At 34.7% G+C, this 19,565-nt stretch overlaps 1 pseudogene; it reads right to left on the reverse strand.

Moving 5' to 3' along the window:
* Positions 1-19,336, reverse strand: part of LOC149544661 (TMV resistance protein N-like) — a 31,567-nt pseudogene extending 12,231 nt beyond the window's left edge.
* Positions 19,337-19,565: the final 229 nt, after the last annotated feature.

Here is a 19,565-nt window from a genome sequence, read left to right on the forward strand (position 1 = left end):
TGTGCCAAGCATTTTTTAAGTGCCAAGTATAAATTTTTTAGGTTTAGGGTTAAGTTGTGAGTTAAATTTAATTTGATATTTCTCACATGGTATCAGAGCTTTGATGCCCCACATCCACAGTGAGTTAGAGAATTTTGTTTCCTTGGGATATTTATCATGGCAGGAGATGCAAGAAAGATATGGCAGCAGCCACCATCATTCAATAGACAGAATTATGATACATTTGCAAAGAAAATGAAAACTATTATGGTTGCAAATGATTTGTGGGAGTTTGTAGTTAATGGATTCAATGATGTGACTGATCCAACTCAGTATGCTGCCCTCACAAATGCACATAAGACTCATTTGAAAGAGTCAAGGAGGAAAGATGCAAAGGAATTAAGCCTTATTGAAGTAGCAATGACAGAGATAGTATTTCCAAATATTGCAATAGCAAATTATGCAAAGGAAGCATGGGATATCCTTGAGACAAACTTCAAGAGGACTGATAAAGTCCGTACTGTAAAGCTACAAAATATAAGGAGAGAGTTTGAGAACCTTCAGATGAAGGAGAATGAATTAGTTGCAGACTTTAGCTCAAGGATATCCAATGTGATTAACCAATTGAAGTCAAATGGAGAAGACTATCAAGAGAAAAGGATAGTGGAAAAGGTATTGAGGAGTTTACTTCATAAATATGACCATTTGGTCATGACCATAGAAGAGGAAAAAGACCTCACTACTTTGACAATGAATGAGTTGATGGGTTCTCTTCAAACCCATGAGTATAGGATCAATAGATCCACATCTTCTTCTACCCAAGAGCATGCATTCAAGACTCAGTCAAATCCAAAAGGAAGGGAGAGAGGAAGAAATGGCTTAGGCAAAACTCCAAAGGCAGAGGTCGAGGTAATGGAGGACAAAAGAATGTTGCAGCAGAAAGCTCAGGAAGAGTAGATGGAGCAAGTAGTTCACAAAATACTTCAAGAGGAGGTAAGAAAAATTACAACTCAAATAAGAGTAATGTAGAATGCTACTACTATCATAAATATGGGCATTATGCAAATGAATGCTGGAAGAAGCAGAATGATCAACCAGGACAAGCAAATGTGGCTGATGTGGACATGGGAAGTGGACCCAATGCTGCTGCCTTCATCATGTGTAATGTTGGCGAAGAAGGAAGCCCTGAGGTTTGGTACCTCGACAGTGGATGTAGCAACCACATGAGTGGAAATGAAACCTTATTTTCATTCATAGATAAGAGTTTGAAATCAAAAATTAAGATGGGTAACAATGGAACCCTACCAGTTGTGGGTAAAGGATCTATTATGGTCCGCACCAAGAAAAGTGAGAAAAAGAAAATACAAAATGTGTATTTCGCCCCTGGTATGAAGCATAATTTTATGAGCATTGGTAAGCTCATTCAAAATGGATACAAAGTGCTGATGGAGAATGATATGTGTGTCATTCAAGAAAAGGATGGGAGCAAGAACCTACTTGTAGTAGTTTAAATGACAAAGAACAAAATGTTTCCCTTGAGGATAAAGACATGCTTCTCATCTTAAGTTTGTGCTGCATCTCACACACAATCAGCTCTAAGGAGTGTGATTGAAGACCCCTCACAACTATGGCACCTCAGGTATGGTCATCTTGGCTATGCTGATTTAAATTTATTGTCAAATAAAAGAATGGTAGAAGGTTTGCCACGTGTAGGAAATTTTTGTGACAAGTGTGAGGCATGTATTTTGGGTAAGCAACATAGGCTTCCCTTTAATTCTAGAAATTCTAGGAGAGCTAGATATCAATTAGAGTTAGTGCATACTGACCTAGTCGGTCCTATTCAAGTTACTTCCATTGGGGGGAGTACTTATTTTATGACATTCATTGATGATTTTAGTCGTAGGACATGGGGGTATTTCTTAAAGAATAAATATGAAGCATTTGATTAATTTGTAGAATTTAAAGCCCAGGCTAAAAGAGAATGTGGACATTATATCAAGGTCCTAAGATCAGATAGAGGAGGGGAGTATACCTCTAATTCTTTTGTAAATTCTTGCAGGAAACATGGCATTAAGAAAGAGCTCATAGCCAACTATACACCACAATAGAATGGAGTGGTTGTAAGAAAGAACATGACCATTGTTGAAATGGCAAGGAGCATGATGAAAGAGAAAGGTCTCCCAACTGAATTTTGGGGAGAGGCTATGGCAACATCAATTTACCTAATTAATAGGTGTCCTACAAAGGCAGTCCGTGACAGAATTCCAATGGAAGCTTGGTCACGAATAAGATGGACAGTTGAACACCTAAGGGTGTTTGGATGTGTAGCATATGCACATGTGCCTAAAGAAGAAAGGTAGAAATTTGATGACAAAGGTGTGAAATACATTTTCACAGGGTATAGCCTAGAATCAAAGGCATACAGATTGTATGACCCATTGAACAACAAGATGATGCTTTCAAGAGATGTGAAATTTTTCAAAAATCAATCTTGGTATGGACAAATTGATGAGTCACCAAGCACTTCAAGTAAAGTGCCAATTATGAGTGAAGAAGATGCTGATGAACATCAAGAAGAAAGAGAAAATAGAAGAAAAGGCAAGCAGGTTCATTCATTGCAGAGCTCCTGTAAGCATGACTGAGTGTCAGTGCCGATTACCAGTGAAGACCGAGCTAGTCGGAAAAGCAACAACAGTAAAGATTCTAATCCCACACTCTCCTCCCTGTTACAAAGAAAGGCCAAGAGTCTTAGGGAGATATACCAAGATGAATGGTATGAAGATTATGATGAGAGTGTTAATTTTGCATTATTTTCTCATAGTGATCTAGTATATTTTGAGGAAGCAATCAAGGAGAAGAAATGGTGTAATGCCATGGATAAGGAAATAGATGCTATAGAAAAGAATGAGACATGGGAGCTAACTGAATTTCTTCCTAAGAAGCAAGTGATTGGAGTGAAATGGGTCGATAAGACCAAATGCAATGATGAAGGCAAGACTGATAGGCATAAGGCAAGGCTGGTAGTCAAGGGCTACAAACAGCAGTATGATAGAGATTATGATGAAACCTATGCCCCAGTTGCAAGAATGGAAACCGTGCATGCTGTCATAGCAATTGCAGCTCAACACAAGTGGAAGGTATTTCAAATGGATGTGAAGTCTGCCTTCCTTAATGGTGTATTGAAAGAAGAAGTATATGTGGAGTAGCCACCTGGTTATGAAGTTGCAGGTGAAGAGAATAAAGTATATAGATTGAAGAGAGCTATTTATGGGCTCAAGCAAGCTCCACGGGCATGGTATAGTAGGATTGACTCATATTTAATGAGCAATGGCTTTAGCAAAAGTAATGGTGAGCCTACTCTTTAGATCAAGGCAGTAGATGGTAATGTATTGATTGTTGTCTTGTATGTAGATGATTTAATTTTTACTGGTAATGATAAGGCTCTAATTGGTGAGTTCAAAGAGGCCATGAAAAGTGAGTTTGAGATGACAGACCTAGGTCTCTTGAAATACTTTCTAGGCATAGAAGTAAAACAAATGCATGATGGCATTTTCATCTATCAAGAAAAATATGCAGGACAGATCTTGGAGAGATTTAAAATGCAGAATAGTAAGGCAGCCCCCACACCAATAGCAATAGGTCTGAAGTTGAGCAAGGAAGACTCTAGCAAGAGAGTAGATCCAACATTATATAAAAGTATGGTTGGAAGTTGAATGTATTTGACTGCAACTCGACTAGACCTAATGCATGCAGTAAGTTTGATTTCTAGATTTATGGAAAAACTAAGAGATTCCCATTGGCAAGCGGGAAAAAGGATCCTAAGGTATGTGAAAGGTACCAAGGGATTTGGAATTTTGTACACTGCAAATGATGATTTCAAGTTGGTTAGTTACACTGATAGTGATTGGGCTAGAAGTTTAGATGATAGGAAGAGCACTTTCAGATACATGTTTCATATGGGATCAGGTGCAATTTCATGGACATCCAAGAAGAAACCTATTGTTGCTCAATCTACAGCAGAGGCTGAATACATAGCAACAAATGCAGTAGCATGTCAAGCAATTTGGCTAAGGAGGATCTTGACAGATTTGAATGAAAGGCAAGAGGATGGAACCACAATTTATTGTGAAAATATTTTATCAATTGTATTGTCCAAGAATCCAGTCTTCCATGGGAGAAGCAAGCATATTGAAATTAGATATTACTTCATTAGAGAGTTGGTGGAGAATGGGGATATCAAAATAAATTTTTGCAAGTCAGAGCAGCAGCTAGCAGATATTTTCACCAAGCCATTAGGCATTGGAACTTTTGTACACCTAAGACAGAGTCTTGGTGTAGTTGATTTGGATCAGCAGTGATCCTTGTTTGTGGGTCTTAGAACAAAGGGGGAGTGTTGGAAATTAAGCGTCAATGCCTGCAGGTTGTCCTCGAGCCCCACGCCCATCTACCCTATCAGGTCACCACAGGCATCCATGAACGACAGGCCTTCATTTTTGGTAGGTGAGATTTTGAATTTGAACGTTGAGAGGGAAAGGAAGAATGTGACAAAAAGAAATGTTTCTACATTCATTCATTAATTCAGAGCAGATCAAGTAGATCAGAGTGAAGTTGTAGAGCTGAGCAGAGAAGGAAGAAGGAAGGAAGTTTGTGCCTGCAATTGCACGTGGTTCTTTGTTCACTCTGTAAGTTTTTTATTTGGATTTTTCCTTTTGAAGCAGTGATTTCTCTAGGCACCATTGTATGCAGCCATTAGAGTTACAGGTTTAAAATTTTATTAAAGTTTGAAGTATTATCAATTTAGGGTTATTTTAGGATTTTCTGGTTGAAGCCGAATGCTCCTAGATTTTGTAATAGTTTAATGAAAGATTGAATAAAAAGCAAGAAACATACTTAATCTATTGTTTTTCATCTTCTATTCATTGGATTTAACAAGTTTGGTTGAAAGCTTAAAGCTTTGGCTCTTTGGTTTTAATGGTGAAAGCATTCACGTTGAAATCTCTGAAGTTATAATTTCTCAATTGGAGCTAAGCTCACTCGGTATCTATTGTTGCTGAGTATTATCTCTTTGTGTGCTGAGCTAACTTGACACCTGTTGCTTATCACTCAGCACCTTCATGTGCCGAGCAAGTGCCGAGTAAATCTGGCACTCGGCACCTTCCTGTGCTGAGCACTTTTCTTCAAGTGCTGAGCAACCAGCCACTCGGCACCATCAAGTGTTGAGTAAAACTAGCACTCGGCACCTTCATGTGCTGAGCATTTTTTAAGTGCCGAGTATAAATTTTTTAGGTTTAGGGTTAAGTTGTGAGTTAAATTTAATTTGATATTTATCACAGGCTATGGCCTCTTCCTCTTTGAGCTGTGGTACGCACATGCATGATTGCTCATCTATCTTGAAATGCTTTACTAAAACATCTACACTTCTTCTGCTCAAAAGGATGCAGCTGTTTTCTCCCAACTCTGCCTCAACATAATATCTCACTTCGTTAATGCTCTCTTCTATGATATTGTCCAGAACCAACAATACCCTCTGGCCCTTCACTCTTTTACGCAGCTCAACTTGTGCCTGTAAGATATATCATAGCATTGCAGAATACTTACGCATCTTGCTCACCGCTCTTTTAGATAACAATGGGGTTTAAAAGAATATTGAACCATATTAAATTTCTCACCTGATCTTGGTCTATCACTATTTCGAGAATCAACTGGGGGCAGCAAGTGAGATCGTGCAGAGCAAGTTTTGTTCTTTCAAATGAATCGCCTCTAGAAAATTCTAGATGGGATACTTTACCTTCAAATTCCCCCAATTTGAAATTGCAGAAGGCCTTGGCAAGTGTAGTTTTCCCCTGGCCCGCTATGCCATATAATCCTGCAATACGGACACCCTTTCCCCGGGGATGAACGATGTTGAAGAAATCAGCAACCTCCTGCAACCAATATATATATATATATAGTAAATACACCAACTATAAATTTATGCGCACTAAAAGTGAATCGAGGGAATTAGTTAAGGAGGTATTTTCACCTGACACATTCGTGCTTGGCCTTGCATACAAGGGACGAAATACCTTGGTGTGGGTGTTGGAAGCATACGCCAGATTTCTTTCACAATTTCATCCCTAAACTTCACTTCATTGCCACCTTCGAGAAATTTTAACCCATTAATTCGCCTACTCCTTTCAGAGCTTTCTGCCATTCCACTCACTCTTTTTCAGAATTCTCCAACTCTGTCCACTTTTCATTGTCCGCTGTTATGGTTTTCAGATCATCCGGTGAAATGTTAAAGAATAAGGGCAGAATTTTGAGATTGGGATTGGTACGAGTACTATATTTCGCTTCCATCAAAGCAGAGAGTTCAAGCATGGGCCACTTTGATTGGAGGAAATCCACAGAGAGAAGTAAAACTGCTACTTTGCATGTCTTAGTAGCTTTAAATATGCGAGAGGGGAAATCCTCTCCCACTAGCAAAATTTCACGATTTTGATCAAAGAAGCAGGACACGAGATGGTTTGTGAGGTCTCTGTATAGCTGCCTAACAAAAGTTTTCTATTTTCCACTGTGACTGAGAAATACATCTTCAACCGAAGTATTATGTCCTGGGTCACTGTTAATTGAAATAATGAGTTTTAGAATTGAACTTTTCATGGAAAAGAAAGGCTGAAAAATTATCATATTAAAATGTATCTCACCTGCTAATCAATTTGTCAGGCGGGAGACACTCAATTATGCCTAAACAATTTGTTCTGTGGACGGTTGCACGCCAGTACTCTCCGATGGTTGAGGAGGCATCGATCTTAGCCACTCCGGGACATTCTTCTTCTATTTTGTTAGAAAAAAATTGTGAACATAAGCATGCCTTTTTAAACGGTTAGCGAAGGCAACCAACTAATGAATTTTGTGTTTATATTTGTGTGTAGTAGAGTTACAAGGCCAATTGCAAGATCATCGGTGCTAATGCATGCATAGAAATCAAGAATTCTACCATGAATAAATTTTTAATGTTAATTATGGAAAAGAATTAGTCTATTTATTTTGACTTAATAGTAATACTAAACAAGATCATATTTTAAATTATAAACACAATCTTAACTCTAATCATTACATAATTCTAAATCATTATACTAACCATAATTCTAAATTTACCCATAAAATTAAATGTATTCAAAAGTTAATATTAACCTTACCCTAACCCATAATACTAAGCATGTTTAATCCTTTATCCTAACCATAATTGAAACCTTTATCCCAATATTAACTCTAATCCCAATCCAAACATTAAAACTTAATAAAAAACAAGATTATAACCCAAACTCTAAACCCAATCCTAACTCTAATCATGACATAAACCTAAATCATAATCCTACGCCTAATCCTAATTATGAATCTAAAAGAAATCCCTAACCTTAATCATAATTACAACTATAATATAAACTTCAAAGAGAACCATAATTATAATCTTAAACCCAAATCCTAATCCTTATAATAATTTGAAGTATGATGTAAATCTTAGCCATATCTGCCATAGTAACTATAATCCTAATTCCAAATTCTAAAATATAATTTTAACATTAACTTGACAATAATCGTGATTAAAACTTGTTATATGCTATCACACAAATCCTAAATTTTTAAATTTATTTTAAAAATATTTAAATCTAACATTTTTTGTGAAAGGACTTTTTTGGCATGACACATTATAGAGTTTAATGCAAAATAAAAACTAATTTTAAGTTATCTAAATATTCTATAAACCAAAAATTAATTTAAATCAACATTAAATTCATTTTCTAAGCTGGCATTCTAAAAACATATTTTAATTATTACCTTTAAAATTATCAAAATAAAATCCAATAACATTGTCTAAGAAAAATATTTTATCTTATCTTTATTTTTTATTTTGATTTGGCCAACATTTTAATTAGGTGATTTGAATTTTATACCAAATATTTTTACAAAGTACGTGTAGCATTTGTATTTAAGAGAGCTTTCTATCTTTTTAGTAAAAACCATAATAGTTATTAACCATTGCAAAAATTAAAATTTGATCAATCCAAAAAATATGTGCAATGTGCTAGCGCTAAAAATGAATTGACAAAAAAAACATTATACATAACTATTTTGATAGGAATAAAATAAATGGTCTAGATTATTTCAATGGTCTTGCACATGTTATCAGACAATTGAGGAAAAATTGAAAAATAAGTTTGATATCAAGAATAGTGGTCAAGGTCATAGTAGAAGATCTAACATATGGTCTTCTTGAAGCCAAAGTAAAGATTCGAAGAACAAGGGTGATATCATCACAAGATGTTCTTCCCTAATAGTTACAACAAGTGAAATCCCTTAGTTAGGTGCATCATACACGATCCCCATTTTCAATTCTCTAGCAAGCTAGCACTTTAGTTAGTGTTTAAAGTCCTTTAATAAGGGTACCCCTAATAGGATAAATCTCTTAATATGAATAGAGATAAATCCCTTAATAGTGTGACACTTAACTGTATCTTTGTAATGCTAATGTAACATATTAAGCACCTAAAATGCCATACTTCATAAGAGTGCAATTATTTGTGGGTAATAATCCTCACCGTGGTTTTTATTCAAGTAGGGTTTACATGAAACCAAAATATATGTATCAAATTAGTTGATGGTTTTACATGTTGCATGTTTTGTGTAATATTGTAAATTTGATCATAGATTAACTATTTATAAGGTGAAAAAGTTGTTTGGCTTACTAATTATTGACTTGCTCCTTCTCTTCGTATCCTAATAACTTAGGATTAATAGTTAGGTTTCTTTGGAATATATTTTAACACACTGGCCCTCTATATTTTTGGGGGCTTGATATTTTTGGAGCAATCATAAATCTAACAAGGGGCCACATGTTGGGGGAATTGGATGACATATGGTGAGTGCATGTTTCATATCCTATGTACAAAATAAATAATATTGTATCAGTTGAGTTGTATGAAGAACAAGGTCTTTACAACTATTTATCCCATGTTTAATGAGTAGAGAAAAATTAGAACCTTTTTATATAAAAGAACACCAACCTTATAATAAAATGAGTTGGAAAAATTGTGTGGAAGTTGGGGCAGGAGGTAACCTTCTGGCAGCAATGTGATGATGCCTTGCCTATTGCTTGATGAATATTGATAGACCACATTTTCTTTTCTATTAAACTAATAAAAATAATAGAATAGAGCCTCTACAAAAAATATTTTGGCAAAAAAATGTATAATAAAACTATTAAATAAAATTGAAACTTCTACAATTAAAAATAAAATAAATTGTAGTAGATTTGTAGAGAAGGATGTATGACTTGGTGTGCTAATTGTTTTTCCTCAATTTTGATATTTTCCAAATATGGCCAAGTTTATATATTTAATTTTAAGAAAAAAAAACTTCCTAGATGAAATGACAATATCCAAATTCCCAAATTTTGCACCTATAATGAGATTGAGCTAAGATTTTAATTCTTGAGGAGAGGTCTTGACACCTTGGAAGATTTGATACCATCTTTGAGTTTAAGTTGACTCTTCAACACCCCCATGATCAAATGAAAGACCAAGATGACTTATACAAGTGATTGGAAGGATAATTGTACTAAGATATAAGAATGATCTATTACTAATGATGGAGCTCAATGGTTGAAAAATATTAATATCAAGTACACATAATAGGCCTCCTAATAGAGGAAAGATGGTAAGAGACAATGATAAGGAGAAGATAAGAAACACATGTCCACCAAATGTGGATCATTCTATATTATACAACAAAGTGTATCTAATCATGAGGATGATAATGTGATGTGTACTAGAGGTGGATTGAGATAACAACTGTCACCCCCTAGAGTGGAATTCTCCAACACCATGTGCTTATTGAGGTGCAAACTCTGAGGTGTCTCAATAACTAACTAGTATGCAATGCATTATCCTAAGAAAGCTTAAGTAAAGTGTAATTATAAATATTTAATTACACCAACACTTCTTTACTTTAAGGCTATTCAAAATTTATTTTATTTATTATATTTAAGAATTTATTATTTAAGATATTTTTTAATAAATAAATATTTGAAATGATTAATATTTTTAATCAATTTTTCTAATAAATTTATACATATTTAATTAAAATATTAATTAAAATTATTTACATGGAAAGACTACATCTAAATCAAATATATTTTCAATATAATAGGACAAGAAATAGCCAATACATAGTTGTGGCTTTTCTATATATGGATGTTTTTATAAAAAAAATTGGGAGAAGGGGCAGACTAAGGGGGTTTAATGAAACATGCTTTTTGGTTTTACCCTCATACTTGAGAACTTTGGAACCATCTCTTTTTCACCTTCTCTCTATTGTTTCCTCTTAATTACTCTTTAAAGTCTGCTCTTCTTGGACTCTATCCTTATCATACTACTATTTCTTAAACTTTTAGATATATCACCTTTACACATCTTTGGTGATTTTGGTTCTTAGTTTCCTGCCCTCATTCTTTTCATTCTCTTTAGTTTGAGACCACTATTTCATTTGCTACCTATGTATACATATTGACCTCAAAGATTTTGAGGCTAATTCTAATATGCCGAACTTTCATATTAGCAAAATGGATCTACAATGTAGAAAACAAAAATGTAAGGAATAATCAAGTTTTAAGTTCAAATGTCAATTTATTTTAATGTAAAAATTCATGCATAATAGTTGTTCTTCAACCAATCTTTATAAGAAGGCAAGCATGGTTCTATACTAAGACATGATATGGGAAACTCAAAATCAAAAGGTCACATTTTCTTAATGCAAAACTTTAGATAAAAAAATTTCAAACTTTGGTCATGCTCAATTTTTTTCTTTTGCATAAAGTGACTTGAATGGAAATCATAGTTCGAGACTAGGACAACCATTATCATTTTTTATTTTGAAGGGTTTAGTTCTTAAATTTAAAATGAGCATAGAAAGATACATAAAATAGAAAGTGAAGAAAAAACAAGATACAATATTATAGTTGCTCAACAATATTTTACATCCACTTTCAAGTAAGGATTCTATATTTATCTAATATCTGATATAAAGTACAAAACCATTTATAAAGATCTCTTAAAATACAAAGAGATGAAGGATTAAATGAATGTTCATGTAACTATTTGTCTTTGCATTCAAACAATCTCCCCTTAAAGTCCAATCAACACAATCATGTACATTAGAATCACCTTCTTTCTACTTCGAATCTTACTAAACATCTAGATAGCTTTGAAGAGATCTCAAATTTGTCATTCTTTTTTATTCCAACACACTCCAAATGAATCTTTTCAAATTCAAATCAAAGTAAAAAATATCATTTTCTTTGTAATATAAACCAATGTGCACATAGTTTGCATCATTCATATCATTGTTCTCATTTAGAACAATTTGTTTATTATCTAACATTGCTAATAAGGTTGGTTGTCCTTTGTTGTCTAAATGTTGCATACAAATTCATATAATTTTGTACTATTCAATGATTTCCTCACATTTTCCTCACATTCTAGGGTTGATTTTGTAACTCCTCCAATGTCAAATTATAAGGAAATTTTTGTCGAGCCAATTGCTAGAATTGTAAGCTTCCACCATTATTAGACAACAACATAATATGAGACCCTATAAAAACCTATCAAAATTACTACAACTGATGAAATTGGATATCACTAGGCATACCAATATCTTAGTGATCCCAACCATGACATTTTCATCCTTTATTGCCTACTACTATGAGTGGGTGTCATCAGGGATTTTTTTAGTGGCGATTAGTCGCCAATTGGTGAATATGTCCTGATCGGGCTATAGAAATTGGTGGAAAAAAGCACTGTATACTAGTTGACTGGTTCGCCCAAATTTTATAAAATACTCATATAGTGGTTGTAAAGTTCGCCACTATTATTACCTAATTTTATTTTGGTAGTCAGGTTCTTCACCCATATTTCTCTTTAATGTTTACTCTTATTCACCACAGAATAAATTGAGTGTCTCTTTTGACGATCATCATTTGTCAAATTCCCATTTTCCTATGTGAAATTTTTATTTGTCGTAGGACCCAATTCACCATGCATCACACACAAAAGGGTCCCAAATTCTCGCCCTATTCACCCACTCGATTACTTGAAATTACGCGAGCTTCGCCAAATATTAGTTCTTATCATACGTAATGGTTGGTCCATTTGCCAAAATGAAAATGGTTTATTTGTAGTTGTCTATTTAAGACATGAGTTTCATTATTGAAACATGCCGAAAGAAGGAGCCTTCTTCATAGTATTGCGATCAGTAGAGAACCAGAACGACTATGACTACGAGTCCATAGTATTTTATTGCAACCTTAATTTGATGGAGATGTCATAGTCAAATTTAAATAGGAAGAGGAGTAGGACTAATGAAGGTGGATATATCCAAGAGAGGCCAACCAAATGCAAAAATATATCTTCATACTTTGGTAGGCGTAGACGCAACAGTGTTGGTCAAAGTAAGGAAGGTACATCATCAGAGGAGCCTGTACAATCTCAACCTACACAGGAGTCCATTCAACAAATTGGGTAGCCTAATAAATTTGGTGATAGAGTTGCAGAACTTGATATCTCTAATGAAGATGACCTTGAAGAAGAATATCTAGTAAATAACTAGTACTAGGATGAATCGATTGAGTTCGGTGATGATGATGGTGCAGTTAACAGTAACAGTGACACTAAAGGGAGAGGAAAATTGAAAGAAAAAACTGATCGTCAGTGGGAGATGGCCAGGAGATTTAAATTTGATTGGGCAACAAAGTATCCATTCATTGAGCCTGTGGACAATCCAATTGTAGGTGAGCCACCAGTAGAATGCAGATGTGCAATTTGTAGTTGGAAGTATAAAAAGGAAAAGCAGTTGCCGCTTAAACTAGACACAATAGAGAAACATGTTGGTAAGATTTACGAAACCTCAACTGTAGATGGTAAGGAAATAAAAGTGGTAAGATATAAAACAAAGGAGCAATGTCAACATAAAAGGAATGCTGAAGAATATTATATGTTTTAGAAATTTTAGACGAAGCCTGGTGAAGTTCAAGGTTCTATTAATGCTATTTTTGCAAAAGAAAGTGAAGTAAAAGAATGTGGAGAAGCTGTTCAATTAAGTAATGTTTTCTATATTTTGAGTAGAGGGTGTCCAATGATAGACTATCCAGAAATGAGTGGTTTTTTACACTTTTTGAAAGTTCCTAACTATCTTGTCAGTCATTGGTCGATAAAAAGTGGATGGGAATGGGCAAGTTGTATTGCATAGGTTGAAATAGAGGATGTAAAAAGAAAAATAAAAGAGTCAAGCTTTATTGCATTGTCCTTAGATGAAGTTACAACAATAGATAATACGTCATGGGTATGCATGCATGTTTATACTATACAGAATAATGTCCACCAACCACATCTACTATATGTTGCTAAATTGAGAGACAATGCAACAGAAGAAACTTTATTTCAGTTAGTAAAGAGAAATTTAATTGAATATGGAGCTATGGATGAATTAACAATAGCAAAGAAGTTGGTCTATGTTGGAGCGAATGGAGCTTCAGTAATGCAAGGTCAAAGGAATGGTCTTTGCACAAAGATGCAGGCTTCTTGTTCACCATATGTTGTTTCCATTCACTATATGGCCCATAGGATGAATCTTTCTTTTAGAGTTGTGAAGAAGTTTCCTTTAGTAAAAAAGGTTGAAGATTTAGTAAGAGAGTTGTATGCATATTTTTGTCGAAGTTCCAAGCATTTTATGGAATTTCAACACTTTGTTGATGGAATTACCAATGTAAACAAGCTTCTAAAAGATGTTGACACCAGATGGATCTCTTTGGATGGACCAATGCATCGAGTATTTTCTGAATATCAATATTTGATTAGACTGATGTACAAAAATTGAGACAATGCAAAAAATCAGAGATGTGGCGACCTGCTTCAGAGGTTAAGCAATATAGAGACACTTTTGAATTTGGCATCTCTTCTTCCCATGCTAGAAGAAATGAGGTTAATTATGAAAAAATCCTAGCAAAGAGCCATGTATATTGAAGAATATGCTCAGTTGCATAAAATGTCATGCTGAGCCCTCAATAGTCTCTATCGTATTGACCTAAATTTATTTGATGATAGATTTAATTACTGGCAGAAACTAATAGATTTGGACGATCCTGATAATTATTTAGAAATCCTTGAAAATGGAGATTTATGTGTTTGTGTAAGGGGATTTCAGATACCAATGTACTACAGTGCCCCAAAGAAGCGAGCTACAAGAGTTATAAGGGATGAGTTTACCAAGATCGTTGAGTCTATAGCATCTACTGCAAGGAACATAGCCTATAGAGTTTCCTCTGAAATAATATCACAATTCCCATATGATCAACCGCTTGAGGCCATGGCAATTGTGTTTCCTCAATATTGGTCCTTCAACAATAAGGAAGATTATCGTAAAAGGTTGTTGATTTTGATAAAGGAATTTTGCAAATCTATAGAATTCAATGGAGTGACTATCAATGGAATATTAGATGAGGGTCTTCTTAGATAGCAATTAGGCACCTTTGCAAGGACCATGAATCATCAATATCAATTAATGCATAATCAACATGAAGAGAGCTCGGCAACAAAGCTTTGGACAGAACTAAAATAGAGCACATTGTTGCGTGAAGAAATTTTAGAGTACTTCAAGCTTGCTGATCTATGTCAAACCATGATATTGGGTTTAGTGGAGGATGAGAGAGTTTTTAGTGCTTTGGGCTTCCTAAAATCAAAGCTAAGAAACAAACTAGACAAGAATTTGGAATCATGCTTGAGGGTATACACATCTAGGTATAATGTCAATACTTTTCCTTTTCAAAAAGAAATGGAAATCTGGAAGAAAAGATGCAAAAGAAGAAGGGTGGGACTGGGCAACACCATTAGCCAATATCCTACAGTGACTCCAAGTGCGACAAGTATAGTTGGTAGTGGCACTGGCCATGGGATTGGGAGTGATAGAAGCGAAGGTCAGAGTGAACTTGAAGTTGAAGAAGACACAAACAAAAATGAAGAGAACAATGAAGCAACTGGACTACCAGAATTGGATGATGATGATGACATAGAGATGAACTGGAAAATTTAGGAAATTTTTGCTAAATTAGCAGTGGCAACCAATAGGTATTTATTGAACTTATTAACTACTATATGATATCCTATCATTCCATGTTCATTTTAGAAAAGCAAGAAATTAGAATGTATTATGTTTCATCATTAAAATTTGAGAACAAAGAGTACTATTTCTTTAGAGTGTAGTTTATATCATGTCATCAATGATCATTCATATGTGAATTTGAAATTCTTGAATGAAATTTTGATTTCTATTTTATTCATTTATTCAACATACATTGAATTGGAAAACATGAAAATTAGATAGAATCATAGATTCAATTCCACAATTAATAATTATTAATGGTTTTCATTTGCAATATTTAGCTAATATGGTACAATTCTTGTAAGCCAATGACCCTAAATTCCCTTTTATAGAAAAAAGGAAGCAACAACAGCTTCAGGTCGATTTGCCTAATGTGAAGTCTCAAAATCTAAATCAGTAAGACATCTACAAGTCTAAAACATCTCTACAACTTTAGTTGTACATTTCTACATTTGACAAGCCAGTTTAGTAAATTAGCAATTTTATCATAGGCAATAGCATCTGCAAGACTGCAACATTGATCCTATTCAAAACACAAAGTTCAAACTTGTTACTTTAAACTCAATTCTAGAGTCTAGACTGTAGTATGTAGGATAATATGAAAGATATTCATATATAGTAAAGATATAGAGATGATTGAAACTGAAAGTACTTTCACATATAGACTATAAATTTTTGTAGTATGCTCCATTCTTCTTTGGTTGGAAGGGCAAAATTTTTGATGTTATGGTAAATGACCTGCATTCTCGTCAGCATTTCATACTTGGAAGAGTGAGTTTCAAGCAATTTTCGTTCCACTAGTGCATGCAAATTTGTCAATGTTTTGATGCACTTTGCAATGCCTTCATGAGTTCTGTCTTGAGGAAGGTTGCCTAAATCAGAGGTTGTTTGGTCCTCCAACTTTTTTTTGTAAACTTCTCTTCCAACGAAAATCGTTGCTGAGAAATCAGGTCTAGGACTCGGTAAACCAAGAGATATCAATTTTGCTGTTTTATTATTCATCTTGGCGAGCTTTGGCCCAAATAAAGCAAGAACTTCTTCTACTTCTGTTAGTTTTTGAAATTTAAGAAATACAGAGGTCACCTTTATTATTGAACCAATGTGGTCCTAAATTCCCTTGGTTGCCAAATGCCTGTTAGCAGTGCTATTGATTTCTTCCATAATCTGCTTTGTAGTTTTCTGTCTCTGACCAAAACTTTTGTTCTCCTGAAGTTGCTCTTTCAACTTCCCAAAAACATCTGTAAGAGCTTCGTAGAGTTTGAAAAAATCACACAACCTATTAGTAGAAGTCTTTATTTGCCCCTAAAAGTAATTTTTTATTTTCTTTGCTATATTATTTACATGGTCATTCAAGCCGTTTTCATATTTTTTAATAGTATCATTTGCCTTCTTTAGGTTTTCTTTCATTTCTGAGTACTGGTGTTCACTATTTTTTCTTATTTGCTCTGCTTTATTTTCCCACCCTTTGGCTTTCTCTTCCCACTCTTTTGTTTTTACCCTCTCATTTTCCAATTCTTTATTTAACTTATTGTTTACATTTGCAGTATTCTCCAAGTTTCTGTATAACTTTATTGAAGATTGTTTTTCATCCTGGAGTTTTTTTCCCATTTTTTCCAAATTTTCCCTCAGAGTTTTCAGTTCTACGTCCATTTGTTCTTGCTATTTAGTTACTTCTTTAGAGCCAGAGGATGAATTTTTTATCCTTTTCTCTAATTCTTTGCATCTGTTTACTGCTGCTTTCTTACTTGCCTTTACATTTTCTAGGTCTGCCTTTAACTTATCTATTGTGCCATGAAGCTTTCCTTTCTCTCTCTCGAACTTCATCACTGAACTGTAGACCACTTGGTTGGTCATTTTGGACACATTTATATTGTCCACATTTTTAATTTTGGATAAATCCATTTGGAGGGTGCTAACTTGAAATTCAGATGGATCTAACTGACTCTCTGGTGGATTGTTATCTCTAGCTGGGGGCATAACAACCATGAATTTCATCATATCTTTATTTGGGTCATATGTGGGAAATAGCCTGTTGGTTTTCACAAGCTATAGCAACTGCTTCCATTTGCATTGTCTTACTATTTTGTCTATTCTTGTTTTTTGATTTTTCATAGTTAGTTACAAATTCATTGTAATGAAAATCAGGATTTTGTGAGAAGATTGAATGTTTGAATGGTGAAATAGTAATAGCACTTGCTCTGATGTATGAGCTTCCACCAATACCATGAGGATAAACAACACCTAGACCCATTAGTGGGGGTTTTTGGACTGTTCTGAGGGTTTTGTTCTGAAGGATGGGCAATTGTTGGACTCACAGTCACCATTGGCATTGTTGTACTAGTAGTACTACTAATACTTGTCATAACCTTCTGCTTCTTTACACTTTCTTGATCTTTGAGACCAAATTTTTTTGCATATATATACAATGTCCTTTTCGGACCACTAGTTGTAGTTGTACCCATGATATCTACAATTGTGGGAGTGACAGTTGATTCGGATTGAATCTGAGTGCTTGGAAGTGGAACTGTAAATGAAGTAGGAACAAATTTAATTAACTGAGATGAATCCAATGTGGATGGAATTGACTGAGTTGATGATTGATCTCCATGCCCAAGGCCTAGTTTCTTACCATGTTTTGGTGCTATAGCTAGTGGTTGAGGTGGTAACCAAACCCCTTGTCCACTGGGACCCAAACCACCAAAACCTTGGTAGCCCATTTTTTCTACAATTTCTGCCCCTTTGCTATATAGAAGTTTGGTGGATGCATCAACTCCTCTCTGAATTTGTGTACTAGATGAGGGATTCAAAGAATCCTGGTCATCATAATCATCATCAGTATCACTATGATGTACTTCAGTTGGATGCTCCTTATTCCACAATTCATCAAATATTGTATCCTCTTTAGCCTCATCACGATCTAAAGAGGTCTTTGGCTCACCGAGATTCTTCCTCATTTCCCAAAATTGAGAAATTTTGCTTCGACTCGATCCAACATCTATACAATCATTCATTAGCTCTTTTGGAATAGGTTTGTAGATGGTTTATCAGCTTTCTTGTAGAAATTGGACAATGTCATGCCCTGCACTTTTCCTTTCTATTTGTGCAATGCCATTATTTGTGATGACAATTCCTGCATTGACATATTATTTTCAATAGCATATTTCTCCATCTATTTTTTGACCTCCTCCCAGGAGTCCATGTTTTTAAAATTTTCAATCAAAAGCATACTTTCATGTTGATATTTTCTTGTAGAAGTCCCAATGCCCTTAAGCCTTGCTCCAATTATGTTCAGTGGATCATATTGCCAGTGACTGTCAACATCAAATTGAAAAATTGAAAAAAAGGCTTCTGCCACTTTGAATCCTCTTCTCTCAAATGTGAACCCTCCAAAGGAGAATGGCAAGGAGGGAAATATCATTTTCTTTTGCTGACCATAAAAGAGTACATCTGTGCTCTCCATTTGTCATACATATTCCAATGTAAATACCCTCTCTGTTACATGTATTGGAAGTTTGTAGGGTTCTACCCATGAATCATAAAACCTTAACACAGTGTACTCTTCCATTAAGTACCAGTCAACCAATTGTAGTTTACTTTTGAGTTGAATGCAATTTCTACAAGTAACAAGCAATCTAGGCATTGGAGTGCCTATAATTTTATGGTATATTGGTGCCAAAAAGAAGTCTACAAAATTGTTGTAGTTCCTTCTATTATCAATCATCCTTATCTGAGGTGTCCACTCATATATTGGATTTTGGCCTTCAATTTGATTGCAAAGCTTGTTTGCCTCAAATAATGCACAATGCTTTGCTAGGAGAAGATAGCACAAGTAGGTTGTGAATCTAAATGTCTTCTCTGAACCTCTTTGAATCATTAGCAATTGATCTTGCATGCAACAAACAATGTGCTCAATAAAATGATATCTTACTGGTTCTTTTTAAAAATGAATATGATAAAGCATTTCAAGAATGCTGGCATCCACTTGTTTGTTACTATCCAATCTCAAACGAAATGCTAGCAAGGAAATACTGTCCTGTGCCCATGGCACAAAAAATTCAAAATCATAAGGAGGCATGTGATTTGGACTTAGCCTACAACCGCTTGTTATTCCTCTGGTATAAGAATTTCTTTATTCTGCATCTAATTTTTCATAATCACCTGCCATCTTTCCCAGGTCAATATGTACGTTTGACTATTGTTGTTGAAATCCTAGGTTCAATAGACTAGCAAATTCACTCTCAGTTATGGACAAAATTTCCTCCTGAGTAATTTTATTCACAATTGCTTTTCTATTTTCATCATAATTTTTGGCACAGAGCATAGCAATTTTTGGGCAAGGGAATACTTGAGGTAACGCCATGTGTGTCGATCCAGCTAGCCACGGTGCAATTTTA

Source organism: Cupressus sempervirens, chromosome 8 (assembly GCF_028749045.1).
Source record: "Cupressus sempervirens isolate cs-2001-9-10 chromosome 8, ASM2874904v1, whole genome shotgun sequence".
Classification (NCBI taxonomy): Eukaryota; Viridiplantae; Streptophyta; class Pinopsida; order Cupressales; family Cupressaceae; genus Cupressus; species Cupressus sempervirens.